The sequence below is a fragment of the Pristiophorus japonicus genome, unplaced genomic scaffold (genome assembly GCF_044704955.1).
Source record: "Pristiophorus japonicus isolate sPriJap1 unplaced genomic scaffold, sPriJap1.hap1 HAP1_SCAFFOLD_296, whole genome shotgun sequence".
In the NCBI taxonomy this organism is placed as follows: Eukaryota; Metazoa; Chordata; class Chondrichthyes; family Pristiophoridae; genus Pristiophorus; species Pristiophorus japonicus.
The window spans coordinates 585,122-597,584 of record NW_027252735.1 but is presented as its reverse complement, the minus strand read 5'-3'; the positions used below and the strand labels follow the sequence as shown (position 1 = coordinate 597,584).

At 46.0% G+C, this 12,463-nt stretch overlaps 1 non-coding gene across 1 annotated transcript; it reads left to right on the top strand.

Moving 5' to 3' along the window:
- The first annotated feature begins 3,797 nt into the window (after nt 1–3,797).
- trnaw-cca (transfer RNA tryptophan (anticodon CCA)) lies at nt 3,798–3,869 on the top strand. The gene has a single exon. It is a non-coding gene; the product is annotated as a tRNA-Trp (tRNA).
- Nucleotides 3,870–12,463: the final 8,594 nt, after the last annotated feature.

Genomic DNA, 12,463 nt, shown 5'->3' with positions numbered 1-12,463 from the left:
GAAAGCAGGAAAGGGGTACTGAGCTGAATGATCAGCCATGATCTTATTGAATGGTGGTGCAGGCTCGAAGTGCCGAATGGCCTACTCCTGCACCTATATTCTATGTTTCGATGTTTCTATGTCCTGCTACTGCTTCTTTAATAATGGATTCCAACATTTGCCCAACCACAGATGTTAGGCTAACTGGTCTATACTTTCCTGCTTTTTGTCTGCCTCCTTTTTTAAATAGGGGCATTACATTTGCAGTTTTCTAATCTGCTGGGTCCTCCCCAGAATCCAGCGAGTGCATGTCCACAGATCCCTGAAAGTAGCAGGCCAGGTAGCTAATGTGGTTGAGAAGAAATATGGAATGCTTGCCTTTATTAACCGAGGCATCGAATACAAGAGATGGGGTCGGTGGGGCAGGTTAGGTCACAGCTGGAGTACTGCGTGCAGTTCTGGTTGCCATATTACAGGAAGGACATGATTGCACTGAAGAGGGTACAGAAGAGATTTACGAGGATGTTGCTGGGAGTTGAGAACCTTAGCCATGAGGACAGATTAGATAGGCTGGATTTGTTTTCCATGGAACAGAGCCTGAGGGGAGACCTCATTGAGGTGTATAAAATGATGAGGGTCCGAGATATAGTGGATAGAAAGGACCTCTTTCCCTTAGCAGAGGGGTCAACAACAAGGAGGCATAAATTTAAAGTAATTGGTCGAAAGTTTAGAGGGGATATTTCTTCACGCAGAGGGTTGTGGGGGTCTGGAACTCACTGCCTGAAAGGGTGGTAGAGGCAGAAACCCTCACCACATTTAAAAAGTGCTTGGATGTGCACCTGAAGTGCCGTAACCTGCAGGGTTATGAACCTCGAGCTGGAAAGTGGGATTAGGCTGGATCGCCTCGAGTTGGCTGGCGCGGACACGATGGACCGAAATGGCCTCCTTCCGTGCTGTAAACTTCTTTGATTCTATGAACTCGTTTGCAAACAGTTGAGGTGATTTGGGCACATCTTTCTTCACATGACAACATTTCAAAGGCAACTCAACGGCTGGAAAGCGCTTTGGGGCGTCATGAGTTACTGACAGACGCTGCAGAAATACAAGTCCTTCTTTGCAAAATTTCAATGCAATCTCAAGGCTGGTCTGGGATTTGAAGCCAGGATCTTTCTGCAAATTTCAAGCAACAACCACGCAGCAAGAATCATTCCCCTCGACCAACAAACCACCTGCTTAGCAAATGTGGAGATAAGATGTAACCATTATTGAAGCATTTTTAGTGTGTGTTGCTATTCTTGATCGGAGGAGCACATGAGACGGAATCAGTGACTTTGCCTTTTCGACATGTCTTCTGAAGCGCCGCACGGTCCCACTCCTGCAGTCAATGAGCTGTTAGGACGTTAATGTATCCATCATCATCATCATCATAGGCGGTCCCTCGAAATGAGGATGACTTGCTTCCATGCCGAAAAAGGATGAATTCACAGGTGTTTCAATGAAGGGCCAGAACTACATCCCGAAGGGTGGAAGATCCCTGTGCGTGGATTTTTTTAACGTGTGGTGGCCGTTGCACCCCAGCCATCACACGGGCTTGACAGAGCGAGGTCTTGGTCCAGTGGCAAGGGTTATCCAAGACGACAGGCGACCAGCTCTGCTGCACGGACCTAGTGCACACACATATCACAGTGTGGGCTGGCCCGTGCTAAACCTGGGCCCCTGGCCCCAATCTCATGCCTCCGCTGGGCCCCGATCACGTCCCTCTACAGTCTCTCGCCGCTCCTTCGCCCCGATCTCACTGCTCCTGCTGTATCTGCCCACGCTCCAATCACAGACCTGGACCTTGATGACATCACTCTTCGCTGCCGCCGCCCTCCTGCACCAGCTCGCGCTGCTCCCTGGAGTAGTCTCCCGGGATCTCCAAGCTGCTCCCAGGGCCGCTCGCCGTTCCTTTTATGGCCCCGACCTGCCGCTGGTGTTCTCCCGTTAGTGTATCCAGGCTGTGGGTGGCCACCCCGAGCGCAGCAGAGGGGTTTCTGCATTAGTTCTGGGTGGGGACAGTATCTTTCCCCTTCTCTCTTCCTCTTGTCTATATCCCTGTGCTTTTATTTCTCTATTTATTTCCCCTGTCTCAGTTTCTAGTGTTTAAAAGGGAACAAAAGATGAAATGGGTATCACTGTGGAACAATTTCTCTCACTCAAAGTTAGACGCACTCCCGTTGCACCATGAGGTCTAGGTAGCTAGCCATTGATATTCAGGTTCATATATAAATATATATAAATATATCTACATGTATCATAACCGTTCCCTGGTGGTCGAGGGGTTAAGATCCGGCGCACTAAACTGGTTTCAATCCTCGATCAATTCATCGCATAAAAATAATTGAGGTCTGTGAGACGATTAATAATTGCTGTAATCACCATGAATACTAATACTTTCTGCGATAGACCGAGCTTACAGACTATCTGGCTTCTCCTGCCCTTTGCCGGGCACGTGTTTGGGGTTTAATTTTACAAACTGGGTGAGTTCGCTGATCGCGGGGAGACGGTAGGAGCCTCTGTGGCCCCACTGTGAGGATGTGGAAGTGAACACGGTGGCTGGGTGATCCGTGACATTTCTATAAAGGGCAGCGGAGGAGAAGGATTGAGAACTTTCAGTGTGGGACAGAAGTTGTTTCAGGTGAGCCAACACATTCCGAATCAGCACAGAGGGAGCTCACTGGTCAGCTCCCCTCTGTTGGGGCTGTTGTGCCAGAGGTTTCTGTAGTGTAGTGGTTATCACATTTGCTTTATACGTGAAAAGTACCCGGTTTGATTCTGGGTAGAAATATTATGTTTAAACTTGCTATAAGGGAACAATCGGAGGAGAGTTTAGCCTCCTGGAAAATGTTGCCTGACCTGCTGAGATTTCCAGCATTTGCTGTTTTTATTTGCTCTTTATTCTCCTGGTAGAAAGGCTCCCTTATTCCTGAATTGCTCTTTATTTAACCAATAAATAGATAACTTTCAGTGAGAGAAAACGGATCCACCGGGGACCTTTCGCGTGTGAGGCCAACGTGATATCCGCTACACTGCAGCTCATTAAAGGGTGAGAAACCACTGAATATAAAGGATGAGCTCACAAATATCAGGGTCAGTGCAGTCTGGTCAACGTCAAACCCTCCTTTCTTATTCAGCAGAAGCATGAACGGGAGTCAGACGCCACAAAGTTTAATTAAAGATACAAATACAAGTAAAACTTCCAAATCTTTTCACTGTAAAATTCTTTCACTTTATTTGAAATCCTACTGCGTTGAATCTGAAAATGAGCACCATGGGATTTTATCTTCATGACTGATTCAAATTTCTCTGCACGGAAGGAATAACCGGTGCTGTTAAATTTGACAAAAGTTGCCCCAGATTCCTGGTGACATCGGCAATACAGTGTGTAAAATGGGTTAACATGCTGAACAACATAAGAACAAAAGAAATAGGAGCAGGAGTCGGTCATACGCCCCTCGAGCCTGCTCCGACATTTAATACGATCATGGCCGATGCGATCATGGACTCAGGTCCACTTCCCTGCCCGCTCCCCAAAGCACAGGACAAATGATTGAAGTATCGACTGTCCCTCAGTTAGCATTTCTTTCATTGTGCAAAAGAAGGTGACGGGTTAATTAATGATGCTTTTCCATGAAAGCAACACAAAAGTTTCAGAAAAAAACATACGGTGACTGGCAGGTGAGCGCTGCTTCTGACACCTGGTGGGAATGGGCGGGGATTTTAAAGCCCCTTGTATTGTGAAAGCTTCATATAGAGGAACATCTCAAACACATTGTGTAGGCCTCGTGGCGCAACGGTAGCGCGTCTGACTCCAGATCAGAAGGTTGCGTGTTCAAATCACGTCGGGGTCGCTGTTCTTTCAGAATTAATATTTTCTTTGCTGTTTGGCAATAACCAGACCCTTGTTCCAAGGTCTGTCTCATTGTTTCCCCGGTGTCAGGCAGAGATACGCCTGCTGTCCTCATTTAATTCATGTGCCAGGACACACAAGTTCCAAATCAACTTGCAGGTGACCACACACACCGGCGAGCGGTCTGAGGTGCTGTGATTAGATCGCAGTTTTCTCTGGAGGTGTGGCTTTGAATTCAACTTCTGACATTTATTATTTTTAATCATTAAGCGAAACTCATTGTTTGACACCACGACCAACTCCTTAAAACTGGGATTCAGCAGTTCACCTGCTTGCTTAACATTTCCGTCTGACCTGGTGCTCAAAGTGGAGATGTTTCCGCAGTGTCGCGGTTAACATGTTCGCCTCACACGCGAAAGCTCACCAAACGGGAATATTTTCTGTTGCTTTCTCCTCATACATGCTCAGGGGCGAGTTTGTTCTCCTGTGAAAAGTTCATAAGATGATAAGCATGTAAGAATTAGGGGCCGGAGTAGGCCATTCGGCCCCTCGAGCCTGGTCCACCATTCAAGAAGATCCTGGCAGTTCCTCGACAGCAAGTTTAAACATCTGGGGCGGAGCTGTAATCAACGACAAAAAGGTGCATTTTGCAGAAGCCCAGCTAACTCAGTCAGTAGATCATGAGATTCTAAATCTCAGGGTCAGAGGTGCGAGCCCACGTTGGGTGATTATTTTTCATAGAATTATATAATCAGAAGGAGGCCATTTCGGCCCATCGTGACCGTGCCGGCCAATAACAGGCTCTCCAGCCTAATCCCACTTTCCAGCTCTCGGTCCATAACCCTGCAGGTTACGGCACTTCAGGTGCACATCCAAGCACTTTTTAAATGTGGTGAGCGTTTCTGCCTCTCCCACCCTTTCAGGCAGTGAGTTCCAGACCCACACAACCCTCTGCGTGAAGAATTTTCCCCTCAAATCCCCCCTACACCTTCTACCAATGACTTCATCTAACTCCTTTTTGAATATATTCAGTGAACTGGCCTCAACAACTTTCTGTGGTAGAGAATTCCACAGGTTCACCACTCTCTGAGTGAAGAAGTTTCTCCTCATCTCGGTCCTAAATGGCTTACCCCTTGTCCTCAGACTGTGACCCCTGGTTCTGGACTTCCCCAACATCGGGAACATACTTCCTGCCTCTAACCTGTCCAATCCCATCAGACCTGTATATGTTCTATGCGATCCCTTCTCATTCTTCTAAATTCCAGTGAAGAAAAGTCTAGTTGATCCAGTCTTTCTTTACATGTCAGTCCTGCCCTCCCGGGAATCAGTCTGGTGAACCTTCGCTGCACTCCCTCAACAGCAAGAATGTCCTTCCTCAGATTAGGAGACCAAAACTGTACACAATATTCTAGGTGTGGCCTCACCTATGCCTGAGTCCGCGCACATACAGAGGCTGAATTCCAGGACATCGTCGACGTATTTACTGAGGCGTATGAAAGCATGGGCCTTACGTCAAACATCCGTAAGACAAAGGTCCTCCACCAGCCTGTCCTCACGCACAGCACTACCCCCTAGTCATCAAGATCCACGGCGCGGCCCTGGACACCATGGACCACTTCCCATATCTCGGGAGCCTCTTATCAACAAGAGCAGGCATCGATGACGAGATCCAACACGGCCTCCATGCGCCAGTGCAGCCTTCGGCCACCTGAGGAAAAGAGTGTTTGAAGACCAGGCCCTCAAAACTGCCACCAGGCTCATGGTCTACAGGGCTGTAGTAATACCTGCCCTCCTGTAAGGCTCAGAGACATGGACCATGTACAGTCGACACCTCAAGTTGCTGAAGAAATATCTCCAACGATGTCTCCGCAAGATCCTACAAATCCCCTCGGAGGACAGACGCACCAACATCAACGGCCTTATTCAGGCTAACATCCTCAGCTTTGAAGCACTGACCACACTCGATCAGCTCCGCTGGGCAGGCCACATAGTCCGCATGCCAGACACGAGACTCCCAAAGCAAGTGCTCTACTCGGAACTTCTTCATGGCAAACGAGCCTAAGTGGGCAGCAGAAACTCTACAAGGACACACTCAAAGCCTCCCTGATAAAGTGCAACATCCCCACTGACACCCAGGAGTCCCTGACCCAAGACCACCCTAAGTGGAGAAAGTGCATCCGAGAGGGCGCTGAGCACCTCGAGTCTAATCGCCGAGTGCATGCAGAAATCAAGTGTAGACAGTAGAAAGAGCGTTCGGCAAACCTGTCCCACCCATCCCTTCCCTCAACGACTATCTGTCCCACTTGTGATAGGGTCTGTGGCTCTAGTATTAGACTGTTCAGCCACCAAAGAACTCATTTTAGGAGTGGAAGCAAGTCTTCCTCGATTCCGAGGGACTGCCAATGTAGATTCCAAAATTCATGGAAACCCCCCAGTGTTTCGACTCACTGAAAAGGAAATTCGATTTAGGACTATTAAACATAAAGTTTGGGATTCTAAAAAGCATATGGAGGAAATCTACAATTCTTAACCAAGTTTGGGATTTTAAAAGGCATGTTTGGGCCTGTGGGGAAATGCTGCAGTGACAGAGGGGTGGGATTTAGAGTTTGGATATTGTAGCTAATCAGTTTGTCTGGGGGAGCTCTTTAACCATAGTCAGGCTCCCAGAAAACATTAGCATTAAAACAATCGACCACGGAAGAAACATTATCCACCCCACCCACAGGACCCAAATATCACATCCATATTCCAACACCTTTTCAACATGTATAGAAATATCTGGCTCAGCCCAGACTTCCCGAAGCCAAAGCAGTGCTATTTCAATGGACAAGAGTTCATCAGTTCATAAAGAAGGAGTATCACCATCCCAAAGTCTATCAACACCAGATTAAAACATTTAATCAAGTCTCAGTTAGCTAGTCCGCCAAAACTTATACAAAGAAGACCACTTAAATCAATGGGCAGCAAAACTTAAACAAAAGAAACGTTAGATTTGGCACGAAGATTAAGCAGCCTCTCAGAGTATAACTGGGAGCCTATCGTACCAAGAGCAACCTATTTTTCTGAACTTTGGAACAACTAGATCAAGATCGAGAGGACACAGCGAGATAACACAGGAAGAGACATCACGACATCAGAGAAAAGAACTTCAAAAAACCAATCAGTGGAACATCAATACCAACTGACTTGGTAACAGGCATCAACTGGACCACCGCGACCGACGGACCCAACCAGGAAAATCAACCACTAGAAAACCGGGGTCCACGCAAGTGTTCCACTCTACAATTTGTGCCTCGACTGTCCAGCAGGTAAAAATTACCGAAACAACTTAAAACCCGATTGATGACAAAGGATACCGGCTTCGGGACAGTCAGAATACTTCGTCACAGACAAGGCACCGGAAGGCTGGAAGGTAGATCACACCGGTTGTGGGAGAGCTGGTTGGCGGTGACATGGAAGTGTCTGCAGTGTGCGGGACCAGACTGCTTCCACACATCCACAATGAATGTCCCACCCTTTATTTGGGAAAAGTACAACTGAGAGTGGACAAGTTCCATCCCGGTCAGAGCAATCTGAAGCTTTAACTGACTGACACCCGAGTTTGGGATTGTAATGTCTGTCAGCATGTAATGCTTGTAGCGCCACACTGTGGATGTGGACGTATTGTGTACTGCAACTGTAGAAATCCAAGTCCTTATTTGCAAAGTTTCAATGCAAATGCAAGGCTGGTCTGGGATTTGAAACCAGGATCTTGCGCAAAATTTAAAGTAATAACCTCACAGCAACAATCATAGAACTAGACCAACAAGCCAACTGCTCAACAAGTGTGGAGATAAGATGTAACCATTATTGAAGCATATTTAGTGTACATTGCTATTCTTGCTGCAATCACCATGAATACTTTCTTTGCTAGACCGAGCTTACAGACTATCTGGCTTCTCCTGCCCTGTGCTGGGCACGTGTTCGGGGTTTAATTTTGTCAACTGGGCAAGTTCACTGATCGCGGGGAGACGGTAGGAGCCTCTGTGGCCCCACTGTGAGGATGTGGAAGTGAACACGGTGGCTGGGTGATCCGTGACATTTCTGTAAAGGGCAGCGGAGGAGAAGGATTGAGAACTTTCAGTGTGGGACAGAAGTTGTTTCAGGTGAGCCAACACATTCCCGATCAGCACAGAGGGAGCTCACTGGTCAGCTCCCCTCTGTTGGGGTTGCTGTGCCAGAGGTTTCTGTCGTGCAGCAGTTATCATGTTTTCTTTACATGTGACAGGTCCCTGGTTCAATCGTGGCCACGAACTTTATGTTTAAACTTGCTATAGAGGAACAATCGGAGGCGAGTTTATTCTCCTGGCAAATGCTGCCTGATCTGCTGAGATTTCCAGCATTTGCTGTTTTAATTTTCTATTTATTCTCCTGGCAAAAGGGCTCCCTTATTCCTTCATTGCTCTTTATTTCACTTCAATAAATAGATAACATTCAGTGAAAGAAAACGGATTCACCGGGGACATTTCGCGTGTGACGCCAACGTGATATCCGCTACACTGCAGCCCATCAAAGGGCGAGAAACCACTGAATATAAAGGATGAGCTCACAAATATCAGGGGCAGTGCAGTCTGGTCAACGTCAAACCCTCCTTTCTTATTCAGCAGTGGCATGAACGGGAGTCAGACGCCACAAAGTTTAATTAAAGACACAAATATAAGTAACACTTCCAAATCTTTTCACTGTAAAATTCTTTCTCTTTAATTGAAATCCTACTGCATTGAATCTGAAAATGAGCACCATGGGATTTTATCCTCACTACTGATTCTATTTTCTGTGCACGGTAGGAATAACTGGTGCTGTTAAATTTGACAAAAGTTGCCCCAGATTCCTGGTGTTATCGGCAATGAAGATTCTGAACCAGATCCTAAAATACAGCGTGTAAAATGGGTTAATATGCATAAGAACATAAGAAATAGGAGCAGGAGTCGGCCATACGCCCCTCGAGCCTGCTCCGCCATTTAATACGATTATGGCTGATCCGATCATGGACTCAGGTCCACTTCCCTGCCTGCTCCCCAAAGCACAGGACAAATGATTGAAGTATCCGACTGTCCCTCAGTTAGCATTTCTTTCATTGTGCAAAAGAAGGTGAGGGGTTAATTAATGATGCTTTCCCGTGAAAGCATCACAAATGTTTCAGAAAAAAACATACGGTGACTGGCAGGTGAGCGCTGCTTCTGACACCTGGTGGGAATGGGCGGGGATTTTAAAGCCACTTGTATTGTGAAACCTTCATATAGACGAACATCCCACGCTCCCTTTGTAGACCTCGTGGTGCAATGGTAGCGCGTCTGACTCCAGATCAGAAGGTTGTTTGTTCAAATCAAGTCACTGTATTTTTGGAAATTGTTCTTCCAGAATTAATATTTTCTTTGCTGTTTGGCAATAACCAGACCCTTGCTCCAAGGTCTGTCTCACTGATTCCCCGGTGTCAGGCAAAGATACGCCTGCTGCCCTCATTTATTTCATGTGTCAGGACACAAAAGTTCAAAATCAACCTGCAGATGGCCACATACAGCATTAAATAGTCAGGATGGCCGAGCGGTCTCAGGTGCTGTGTTCAGGTTGCAGTCTTCTCTCGAGGTCTGTGTTTAAATCTGACATTTCTTATTTTTAATCATTAAGTGAAACTCATTGTTTGACACCACGATCAACTCCTTCAAAGTGGGATTCAGCAGTTCACCTGCTCGCTTAACATTTCCGTCTGACCTGGTGCTGAAAGTGGAGATGTTTCCGCAGTGTAGCGGTTAACACGTTCGCCCCACACGCGAAAGCTCACCGGGTGGGAATATTTTCTGGAACTATCTCCTCATGCATGCTCAGGGGCAAGTTTGTTCTCCTGTGAAAGGTCATGAGATGATAAACATGTAAGGATTAGGGGCCAGAGTAGGCCATTCGGCCCCTCGAGCCTGGTCCACCATTCAAGAAGATCCTGGCAGTTCCTCGACAGCAAGTTTAAACATCTGGGGCGGAGCCAACAGGCGCCTGGCTGCAATCAGTGACAAAAACCCGCATTTAGTAGAAGCCCCACTCGATCAATTGGGAGAGCATGAAACTCTTAATCTTAGGGTCGCTGGTTCGAGCCCCACGTTGGGGCTTTTTGTTAAATGTTATCCTGCATTCACCGGAAAACATCATTAATTAACCGATGATCTTCATTTGCATAATTAAAGAAATGCTAACTGAATGAGAGTCAATAATTTAATAATTTGGGACAAACAAGTGAAAGACACCTGGTGCTGGTGGGCAGTTTTGTTGCCTTTGTCATTGATGCTTGATCTGCAAGTCTAGTTATCAAATCGTGTGCTCAACCGTCAGTTACCTGTTACAAATCAGCGGAGGAGAAATCAGTTTGTTGCTGCATTTACCTGCACAATGTGTGCTGAGATTATCTGTGCAATATGCATTCAGCAGGATGAATAAAAGCAACGCTTTTTGAAATGCAGGCACTGCATGTTTTGCACTCAATAAAAAATTGCATTTTCTTTTCATGCCAAGTATTTTGCATTAATGCATTGCAATGCCAACGCACTTTTTACCTGACAAGACTGAAGTACAAGCTGTGATGAACAGAATGAAACAGAAACAGCTACTTGAGAACCCATAGCCTCGACGGTATCTGTGTGAATTGCTCTGCATCGATAATTAGCAGAGCGTAAAGTGGGGAAACTGACGGTGTGGATGAGAAAAGGCCGAGCCAAAGTGTAATGTTGTCGATGGTTTTGTTTTGGAGAAATATTTCAAAGAATTTGGCATCGTTGGTTCCATGGTGTAATGGTGAGCACTCTGGACATGAATCCAGCGATCTGAGTTTAAATCTCGGTGGAAACTGAATGCTTGCTGTCGCAGCTGCTAAAAATTTGGGACAAACAAGTGAGAGACACCTGGTGCTGGTGGGCAGTTTTGTTGCCTTTGTCATTGATGCTTGATCTACAAGTCTAGTTGTCAAATCCTGTGCTCTGTGTTAGCACAGTCCCGCATTGCTGAATTCTTTGCTTCAGCACGCAGTCTGAAGTTTGGATTAAATAACAGGAAGATTGAAGTTTGGATGGTAAAGAGACTGTTAGACAATGTTGTGCCTTGCAGCCAGTGAGATGAGTAACTGGTCATTGTCTGGATGTTAAATATTTGAGTACCTTGTTACGGTGGGAATAATGGAAACTCAGGACGAAACGATTTGATGATGTCTGTATGTTAAGTATTTGAGTGTAACCTTGTTACTATTTAATGACATCTGCAGGTTAAACAAGCAACACTAAGTCTGTCTGTCAAAAGATTCAGAAAGCAGTTAGTCAGGATTGTCTAAATGGAAAGAATAAGAGTTCAATGGCTTTTTCAGAATAAAGATGAGACTTTTATGGACTGTAGAGACATAGACAGCAGAGACACTGGACATTCGGAAGGTGTGTGTCTCAAGCAGCCACGGAAATCGAAGCAAGCTGCCTTTGTGAAGTGTTCTCAGTAACTTTTATACTTGGTTTGTTTGGTATGAATGTTTAAATAAAAGACCCGATCCTGCCTTTACTACAACTGAATGTGTGCGGGTAATTCGAGGTTAAAAGCAACGAAGCAAAAAGAGCAAGACAGCCGTTTACAACATTTTGTAACAGGTAACTGATGGTTGAGCACAGGATTTGATAACTAGACTTGTAGATCAAGCATCAATGACAAAGGCAACAAAACTGCCCACCAGCACCAGGTGTCTGTCACTTGTTTGTCCCAAATTTTCAACAGCTGGGACAACAAGGAATCAGGTTCCACTGAGATTTGAACTCAGATCCCAGAGTGCTCACCATTACACTATGGAACCAACCACAGTAAAATCTTTGAAACAATTCTCAAAAACAACAAAATCATCTCCAACAGTACACTTTGGCTCGGCCTTTTCTCATCCACACCATCAGTTTCCTCTCTTTGCTCTCTGCTAATTATCGATGCAGAGCAATTCACACAGATGTCATCGAGGCTATGGTTTTACAAGTAGCTGTTTCTGTTTCACACTGTTCATCACAGCTTGTACTTCAGTCTTGCCAGGTAAAAAGTGCGTTGGCATTGCAATGTATTAATGTAAAATGCTTGGTATGGAAAGAAAATGCAAAGTTTTGTCGAGTTAGTGAGTAGGTGACAAGGTTTGGGGTTGATGTGCGTCGCTTTCAATCTTTGAAATTTCACCAAGCAAAGAAACTGTGAATCGAACTGTCCTTGTTAGCATTGTGTTCGCGTTTAATCACAGCAATATCCGCAGTCAGGAGCTGAAAAGGAATTAAAACCTAATACCGGCTTCGGGACAATCAGAATACTTCGTCACAGACAAGGCACCGGAAGGCTGGAAGGTAGATCACACCGGTTGTGGGAGAGCTGGTTGGTGGTGACATGGAAGTGTCTGCAGTGTGCGGGACCAGACTGCTTCCACGCATCCACAATGAATGTCCCACCCTTTACTTGGGAAAAGTACAACTGAGAGTGGACAAGTTCCATCCCGGTCAGAGCAATCTGAAGCTTTAACTGACTGACACCCTGGTTTGGGATGTCCTGCAGTGTGCAATTGCGTCA